At 31.3% G+C, this 9,540-nt stretch overlaps 1 protein-coding gene across 12 annotated transcripts in view; it reads left to right on the top strand.

Annotated features, from left to right (window-relative positions):
• The window catches only part of GRIK2 (glutamate ionotropic receptor kainate type subunit 2), a 345,199-nt gene that overhangs the window by 229,509 nt on the left and 106,150 nt on the right, over positions 1 to 9,540 (top strand). The window lies entirely within an intron of this gene.

Consider the following 9,540-nt stretch of genomic DNA (forward strand, 5'->3'; position numbering starts at 1 on the left):
GAATCCACAGTTCAGAAGGATTATTTAAATAGTTAAATAGGAGCAAAATTTCTATGAATTATGAAGAAAATTAAGTGAAAAATGAGTAAATTTCTGAAGAAGTTAGGTTCAGAAGTTATTGTTCTTCAGCTATGTAGGAAGAAATCATTTCAGGTTGCTGTTTACCTTATAAAGCAATAGAATCTTGAGGAGGATTTTGAAAGACAGGTATTGATTTTCACCTTGAGGCTATTCTCAGTCTGGAGTCTGAATATGTTTCAACTGGCACTGGTGGAATAGCTACAGAGGTTATCCTATGGCAGTGACATTAAAATCACTTCCAAGTTTGTCTTTTATTAGAGAAGAGCAGTAGATACAAGGGACAGAAGAAAAAGAAGAAAATCTGAAAAGTTACATTTCAGATTAGTTTACGTGGAAAGGAATGTATTTGAAAGTATTGAGGCTTGAAGGAAAGATCTGCAAATATATAGGACAGGAGTATGCATTTACTGCCTTTGCAGAAACATATAAATTGCCCCTAGGGCTTTCTTCTCTGAGACATTGGTATTACAGCAGCTGAATCTCTCCAATGCTCTTTAACTCACATATGTTTGTTTTTACAGTTTGGTCAGAGGGAAGATAAGAGATTAAATTCAGGTAGGCCATGTGGTATTAGTAGCAGTATGTTTTGAGTCCAATGCTAGGGCTATACAGAATACAGAATGAAGTCACATGAGTGATCCTTGGTAATAAAAAAGTTGATGTAATTGACTTTCCTCAGAAAAGAAGAAAGATAAAGACTGATACATAGACTTTCTGTTGAAAATATTGTTGCTGCATATGATCAGGAACAGTTCGGATCTACCCTCTACATTGTTGAGATACTACTTCTAGAATCAGATTTTCTTGGAGAAAATCTAAAAGAAATACTCTGCTGAGTCAAGACTTGAAATACTTAGTACCCTAACAGAGTTTTTTAAATTGGAGAGCTGGAGGGATGAATTCCACCAGACAGATAGCTCTGAAGGAGGCATCTTGGTGTTGGTCATGTGAAGATGAGTTTCTGATTATCAGATCTGTCAATCAAAGAAGCACTGGTATTTCATTAATATTGAGCTGAATATATTATAGCTAGCTCATATCCAGGTCTTAGGGTGTTATTTGAAAAGTGTCTAGATAATGAAAAAAAAAACAAACCCAAAACAACTTCAAATATTTATCCCTGATCAGGATATGGAGCTGCAATCCAGCAGAGTCCCTGAAGAAAACTCTTGCAGCTTAGCTGCAGTTATTATGAAACTTAAAATGTGTCTTGTGTTTGAATTCCTTTAACCATGATCTTTCCCGAAGAAAGGCTGTGTGTTCCATTAGCAGTAACTGATATATTTGTACAATTATTAGTACAGTTGAAAATTGTAATGGTATAATCAGAAAGGAGGAAATATTTTGTAATCAACTTCCAGTAGTAGATGATTGTCCTGCAATGTTCCTGCAGCATCTGGCACAGTGGATTCTAAAGGCTATGTATGTACATTTCAAGGGCTGGAGTTCAGGGCTTGCTTTCTGGCACAGAGGGACAGAAAGTTCCATATGATTAAATGATCCAGTCATCCTACCCACAGTTCTTACTAGAATTTTCCGTCTCTTTAAACCACATCTGAGTGTAGCATAGGCCAAAACTGTGAAAAGGAATGATCTAACAAATCACATGCCACTGCTGAAGTCCTTCCCTTCACTTACTGATATAGATATAACCATAGCAGTTCATGGAATATATGTATTTCTATTTATTGCAATTTCTTAATGAGAAATTAATCAAGCACTTTAAATGAACAATTATTGATATATTTATAATATGTAGAAATACTAAGCAAAAATATTGTGCTCTCTTTTTTTGGAGAGGGTGGAAAACTAAAGAACATCACAATGAAAAAAAGACAGCCAACCAAACTCTAAACCAAACCATAAAACAACAATTTTCCAGGTCATATTTTGTGATGAAAAAACTTTTGTAATCAGAGTGACATATAAGTGCAAAAATACCCACTATAAATAAATATTCCACATGACCCCAATATATCACAATTTAAGTTTTAAAGTTTACTGATTTTATTTAAAGGATGTTCTATTTTGACAATTTTAAAAGCAGAAGGAAACATAATGTTGGTCTTGAAAATATTTTAATGGCTTATTCTCTACATAAAAATAGCATTCAATGTGCCTATATTAACAGATATCCTATTATGAAGTGATCCTAGTGTAATAATTTTTTTAACTTGTGTCATTCTGATGGGTGACATTTAACGTATAGTGAAAGGCAACATTGAATTGTTATGCACTCTAAACTAGATATTTACTCGCTGTGATGTTAAATGTTAAACAGGAAGGTTGTTTCAAATTGAATAGAAAGGCCAGATTTGTTATATAACCTATGAATGTCCAAAATATTTTTAAAAGTCCATATATTTTACATTGTAAAATATTCTTTCACACTTTATTATGTGCCTTTAGGGGGTCCTCTGTATCTAACTCTTCCCTGCAACTTGTGACAAAGTCTTGAATAAACTGAAGAAATCCATAAGTGCTTCAGTTTTCAAAGAGGAAGTATTTGAATTTCTCAAGTACATTTCTCTCTTATACTGTGTTTTATTCTCTTAAAGAGTAATAATTATTAATTTATTATTTTATGCTACTAGTATAGAATAGACTATCACTGTTTTATATTACAAATTTACAGTCTTATTCATAGATACCGAATAACTATCCTAAAAATTTTACTTGTACCAAGATGGCAAGATCTTCTAATCAATAGTGCATATGAATCCCTTATTATTGCACACATGCCAGTCAACAGTATGAGCAACTTTGCAAGGCCTAATAGAGAGTTGCACACTGTTGGACTAAATTACACTAAACACTTACAGACTGGGTTTCCTAATAAAACATATTTCAAGGTAAGTGCAAATATAGGCTATTATATAATGAAGTTTAAGAATTATACATAATCCCTCAGAGGCAGTGGTTGGTATTTGTTTTTATTTAAAAATAATTAAATGTAAAATGAATGCAATTCATTTGCAGCTCCTTTCCTTTATGTAGGATGTCGAGATTTCTTAAGATAGGAAAACTAGCTAAACATAATCTTTGAAGATGTGTCAGCTTGACAAGTATTCATGTAAAGCAGTTTCTGAGAACTCAGCCCACCTTTGCAGTTTAGGAACATTACAAAACCTAGTGAAGTCCATGACAGTGATAATACATGATAGTTTTAGACTATCACAAATACAGGGAGTAACATTCTCCAGATAAAATGAAGAAATCCTTTGTAAAGATATATATAATCATTAAGATTTACATAGATCTGTTATTTCTTACATAACATATATGATTTCTTCCCTGGAAGCATGAAAACATTTCTTTACCCCAGTGGGATAAATACCAATGTGTGTTATTTAAAAAAGTTGATCTAAGATATTGCCTACATTCTGCTAATGGACACTGTATATATGATTTGGATATTCTTTGAATGTTAACAGACCAGATTTTCTGATTTTCTTTGACAATAACTTCTGAGTTCCAGATCAGAACTTCAGTTTCTTCTTGAAGGTGTGTTTTTGGGAACATAAAGGCCAATCTATGCTAAAATTGTTTTTCTTTAGATTTAAAAGTCTAGGCTCTGGGAGCAGATCAATGAATTTACTTGGAAGGAGTCAAGTTATTTTACATATTAAACATAGCAGAATTGTATTATTTTTACTATCATTTTAGGGTTGCTTAATGAGTCATTCTTAATTCAGGAACAATTTAAAGCGATGGAGATAATAGCTACTTCTTGGAACAAATATAAACAATGTGTTTTTCAAATATTTAATATATATTAAAAGAAGTTAAATTTTGGGAAAAAATAGATACATATTATTTAAATAAATTTAGAGTATTTTTTTCATGGTTTCAGATGTCAGTGTTTCCTTTGACATTGGCATTCATAGGCATGGCAATTTTAAAGATAACACTTCATAACACAGAGTAGCATTATTTTTTTTTTTTTTTGTTGCCACATGACAGATTGCTTTAGTTCAAATGTGTGCAGTTTTACTGGAATTATAAAATCCAAGTATTCCTTAATCTGGGCTAAAAAGAAAGTAAATCATGCTATATAAAATCAGTCCTTTTAAAACAGTGAAAATTTTTAATTGGAGTACAGGAACACTAAGGAAAAATGATGGAATTATAGTGAAGAGAGAATTTTGTGGAGAAGATAAATTATACTTTACTATTTGCCCTTTTTCATAATACAGAAAAGGAAAGACTGCTGAATCAAATTGAAAATGACAAATTTAAAACATAAAACATAATTTAATTGCTTTTATTCTTGTCAATTGTTAATTAACCTCTGAAACTTTTTTTAGGCTAAAGTAAAAAATGAGTGCTTTGCAATAAAACTATAGTGATTAGATATACAAATGCATCTGAGGTAGTGTTTCTTGTGTGAAACAAGGGGTGGGGTTTATAAAGAAACTTTCTCAGTAGTATGTGGGCAATTTCAATTCTGATACTTTTCAACTTTAATTTTTTTTTGCATCTTCATATGAAATGCTAGTATTGATACTAGTCAAAAACAGAATATGCTTTTGTAGCAACTTTTAATTATCTCTTTTCAGAGAGCAGTAGTGTCGAGGAAAAAAAAATCACCAGTGTGGTAAATAGCAGGCCTTCTCATTTTCTTATGTTAATATTTACTACGATCCCAGTGATACCTATTGTGAAAATTTTAGCAAAATAGAAAACCTTCATAGATGGTGCTGTGTAATGTATTTTGTTTCATGTTCTGTGCATTTCATTAACCTGTTTACACTGTCCGTTGTGAAAATTCTTTGTGTGTCTGATAAATCCACAGGTCAATGCATAGATTTGGGAAATTTTACTCTAGACTGTAGGTCTATTACAGCATTCCCAAAGATCATGGAAAATATCTCCATCAATTTCCGTAGAAGTTAGTTAAGGTCCATTTGAACATATAAACCAGCAAACAACATGGAATGCAACTAAGTAGAAAAAGATATTTCAGTGAGGTGAACACATATAGGATAAAATATAGGATATATAGGATAAAATCTTCTCCTGAGTTTCTTGAGTTAATATTTGAAGCAATGGTGAAAAATATGGCCTTGAATTTGGGCCTCTATGAATGTTACTGGCATCATGACCATTATGAAACAAAAGCTGCAACTGTCATCTAAGTTGGTTCAGAATATGCACCTGAATATTTATTTTACTATAGTAAGTGACAATTAGGTAAGTTTTTCCCTACTTCCCTTTTAATAATTCCTTATTTACAAATTTATGTGTAGCAGTTCAATTAGGTTAAATTATGTGTTGAGACTGAAAGTTGTTGATGAAAATAGCTATAAATCTTGCCAGACAGAGTGGTAAACAGGTAGGCTTTTATTCTTGTGAAAAAGAAATTTTACAAATCATGAAAATATTACTTAATGCATTTGTTGGTTGAAGACAAAAGTATGGGAATAAAAAAAAAAACAAAGACAAAATCTGATTCTTAATAATCTACGGATAATTTCCAGTTTAGGTAAAGGTTGTTGTTTGGGGTTTTTTCCAGGCATGTTTAATAACTGCTGATGTTTAAGCAGTTCTATCTGTAATAATGAATGTCAGCTTTTATATTTAAAGTCAGAAACTCGAAAAAATTTTGTACATAGGCATTTTTAAAAGTGTCTCTACCTGTTTACTGTGCTGTCATTTTTAAAGACCTCACAGACAAATATAATTTCACTTTTATTTATTGCATGTAATTTTGATATCCGTTTTTAAAAAGGCATAAAAATGCACATAAATAATTCATGCATATAACTAATCATTAAATGTAATGTGAATGTGTATATTTTATAATGATAATGAGTATTTTTCAGTAAATTAAAAATATATTAATCTATATATTATATTTGATTATGTAGATTCAGTAAAAGATAGTGTATATAAATTTAAAATATTGCTAAGGCATATGAATTTGCTGTGTCTCATGCAGTCTTACATTATATTAAATCATGACATAAAAGCAAATATGTTTAGTTAAATTGTTAGTGACATCCTTTCCTTTGAGAATACTTCATAAAACCAACATGTGGCTTAGTTGTTGGATGCTTACAATAATCTTGCTTGCATTTTCACCTAATTAACCCAAGAAAATACATTTGAATATTTAGTTCTTTGTATTATTTTTTAATATATTTTTTCATTTGATTAAAATTCAGCCTTTTATTTCAGGTCAAAAAAATCAGTACAATAGTTTAACCACTGATTTTTGGTTTTGTTTTAAAGAACAGCAAGAAAAGAGGGTTTGTGGTCAGGTGAAAATATTTTTGATGAATTGCCTAATCTATTACTGCTGTTTCATCTACAGAAGACAATACTGTTCTTTTGCATGAACATTTTCCTTCTTCATTCTCAAATTTAAAGCCACTCTGCCATCAACAATGTATGTATAAAATATTGCCTTACAGCAGCAAAAAAAAAAATTAGTCATAATATAAACCAATTTTTACTTGGATGGATTAATTGTACTGTTATATCTAAATGAGCTAAAGCAAGTTTTGGGTCCATTCTGTCAGTCCTTAATCAAAGAAGCGTGGATAAAATAATAGACGTTTCTCCATAATTATTCTGTTTATTGCATAATGAATGTTTGAGGGGTTTTGTTTTGTTTTGTTTTTAAGGAAAAGCCAGAAATACACTGGCATGTGTATTTCTACAGGGAGAATATAACTTGAAGATTGAATTATTGCACTTGAACTTGGCTGAAAGTGCTGTATGTTGAACTCTACATAATAAGTTTGTTAGGAAGGTGTGCTCTTAAATAATGTATCCAAATCAAAATAGCATTTGATTTTTTTGGTCTTTTTGTATTTTGGTCTTTAACTTTCAGAAGCATGGATATTTTCTATATGAGAATGAATAAGAAAGAAATATTCTCAATCTCTTTAGCGTTTATCTTTATTGTCTGAATTAATTATTTGTAGCTAAAATTAAAATCAGGTTGAATCTCATGAGGTGTTTGTGACAATATAGCGCCCTTTATATTTTATCATTCTGAACACTTTTCCTTGTTTTTAGTGAAAATAAAATATTTTGTTGGAAGCTTCAGTGCAGAGTCAAATTGAAAAATTTTAAACAATATTTAAAAACATATGCTTTTATAGTTGCCAGCTTCTTCTTATTGGATTGTAAATTATGGAAAACTAGTACTGTTTCATGTAGTTAGACAATAATTGCTTAGGCAAATTTGAAAGGACTAGGCAGTATTTCTTGAACTGCTTGATTTTACTGATATTATCAGATAAATATAACAGAAAAGAGAAATCTTAGGTGGCTTGAGACTGTGAGAAATTTCATAGTTGAATGAGTGTTTAGATATGACAAAATTAGATTCTTAAGAGCATGGACCTGACTTTATGACCTGATTTATAAACCTGTGATTTATTTTTTCCATTTACTACTGATATTGATTGTTGCTTGACTTAATAATAGAACTAATTTTGTCCTGTTTCAATTTCTGTCTGCTTTTTAGAACTGGAAAGAATCATTGCCATTTGTAGTAGCTTTAGATTAGATCGGCCTGCTTGAATAAATGTAACTGGGTCAGAACAAATTACCAAATGTGTTCACCTCTTAAGGATGAATGGCTACATGAACCGCACTGTAATTTTTTTTTTTTTTTTTTTTGCATTGTGAACAAAACTAGTAGACATTGAGAGCACGACTACTAGTAAAATGAAGGCAATATGTTTTAATAACAATGTTATTGCTAATGATTTTTACAACTTCAGAAATTGAATTAAATTGAAAAAAATGATGCCAACAATTCCAACAGTATGAAACCAGAATGTTCTGAATGGATATAGGTGCAATCCTTGGCTCTTCCAAGTTTGTAGTAGTTTTAATTGGAATTCTTATTTGCCTATAATTGAGCCACCCAGACAGAACCTACAGCAATAATTCCTAAGCTCCAGTGTATTTCTGCTGGTGTTTCCTTTTACTTAACAACTGAGCTGAAATTTGTTCTACAGTCTGTTGGTTTCTGGAGTAACAATCCATTACAGAGTCCATCCAGCAAGAGTATTCTTCCTTTACTCTAAGATGCATCAATAGCAAAAAACGTCTTGTAAGGAATCTATACATTGCCAGACAACATAGTGGGTCTTCTCTGAAAAGTAACAAACATACCCACAGCCATACCCCCATTATTCTTTTCCCATTGCAGGAAGGATCCCTGCTACAGTTTCTTTTCTTTTTTTTTTTTTTTTTTTTTGGAGCTCTTCCATGATGCAGATAATATTCTGTTTTCTTTATTCCATAAGGGATTTTTAACCCGTTTTTTTAAATCAAGTTGTTTCAGAAGCATTTTTTATATTTTGTATGAGTCACTTTGCTGGTAATAGTTGTTAAACATACTTATATACTAAAGTAACCCATATACAATATTTAAATAATGTCTACTCATGTGAAATATACAATCAGTAAATGCCCTACTTTATCTGAGGAAAGTGGGTTAATTTACTATATCTCCCATCCCAAAGGAATTAAAACTGAACCCTAGATTTTATTAGAATTCTCTTTTAAGGACAGATCACGGTTTTCCACTGGAACAGCTCTCATTTGCTTTTCATCATCAAGTGGTGATGATTTTGAATGCCTCATCTTTCTCTATAATCCTATGATAATTGCATCCATTTAGTCTACCATGTAAGGCATCCATGCATTTTAATCTTTTGTTTACAGATACCTAGCACTTCTCATGCTTTCCTGTTGAATGCTAATGGAGAGTGCAGGTCTTAGCCTATCCAGGATAAATAAGCAGTTAAGTAAGAGCTTTGAAAACTATAGACTCACTAAACTATGTAATGAATTGATCAAGTGTCATTTTTACACATAATTCTGAGAGATTGCTTCCAAATGTTTTAATTTCAAGAGAGAGACATTTAATGAATATGCTTTCATCAATGTGATAGAGTATGAGTTTGAGTGCATTTCTGCATTTTGTCATTGTTTTGTGGCTTACATTTCCATTAATTGAAAAAATATCTCCAACCTGCTTAATGAAGTTCTCTAAAACCTTACAAAGTAATTAATGGGGATTTGGTATCGTTTAACTGATAGTAAAGACAGTAAACTTGTAGATGTAGAACAGCTGACATTTGTGTTTTCTAATTTACTTTCAAGAAATATATACTTATGAAAAGATACAATGAACATACTGGTGGACATTAAAAAGTTGTTAGGGAATGCTAAAAAAGTGAGATTGTTCAAAAGGAAAAAAGTGTGCACTAGGAACTCAAATCCTGCTTCACCTGTCTAAGAGTGACTTCTGTGATAGGTTCAAACTCATGCCAGATGCATGGCGCTGTTTTTTCCCCATTCTTTCCCATAAATATGCATTAGGAGATTATAGCCTAGAAAAACAACAGCAGCTGTAACAATAATTAAATACCTTTTATGGGTAAAAAAAAAAAGTCTTCGGCATGATAATAAAAAAATCCCGTCTTTATA

This window comes from Taeniopygia guttata, chromosome 3 (assembly GCF_048771995.1).
Source record: "Taeniopygia guttata chromosome 3, bTaeGut7.mat, whole genome shotgun sequence".
In the NCBI taxonomy this organism is placed as follows: domain Eukaryota; kingdom Metazoa; phylum Chordata; class Aves; order Passeriformes; family Estrildidae; genus Taeniopygia; species Taeniopygia guttata.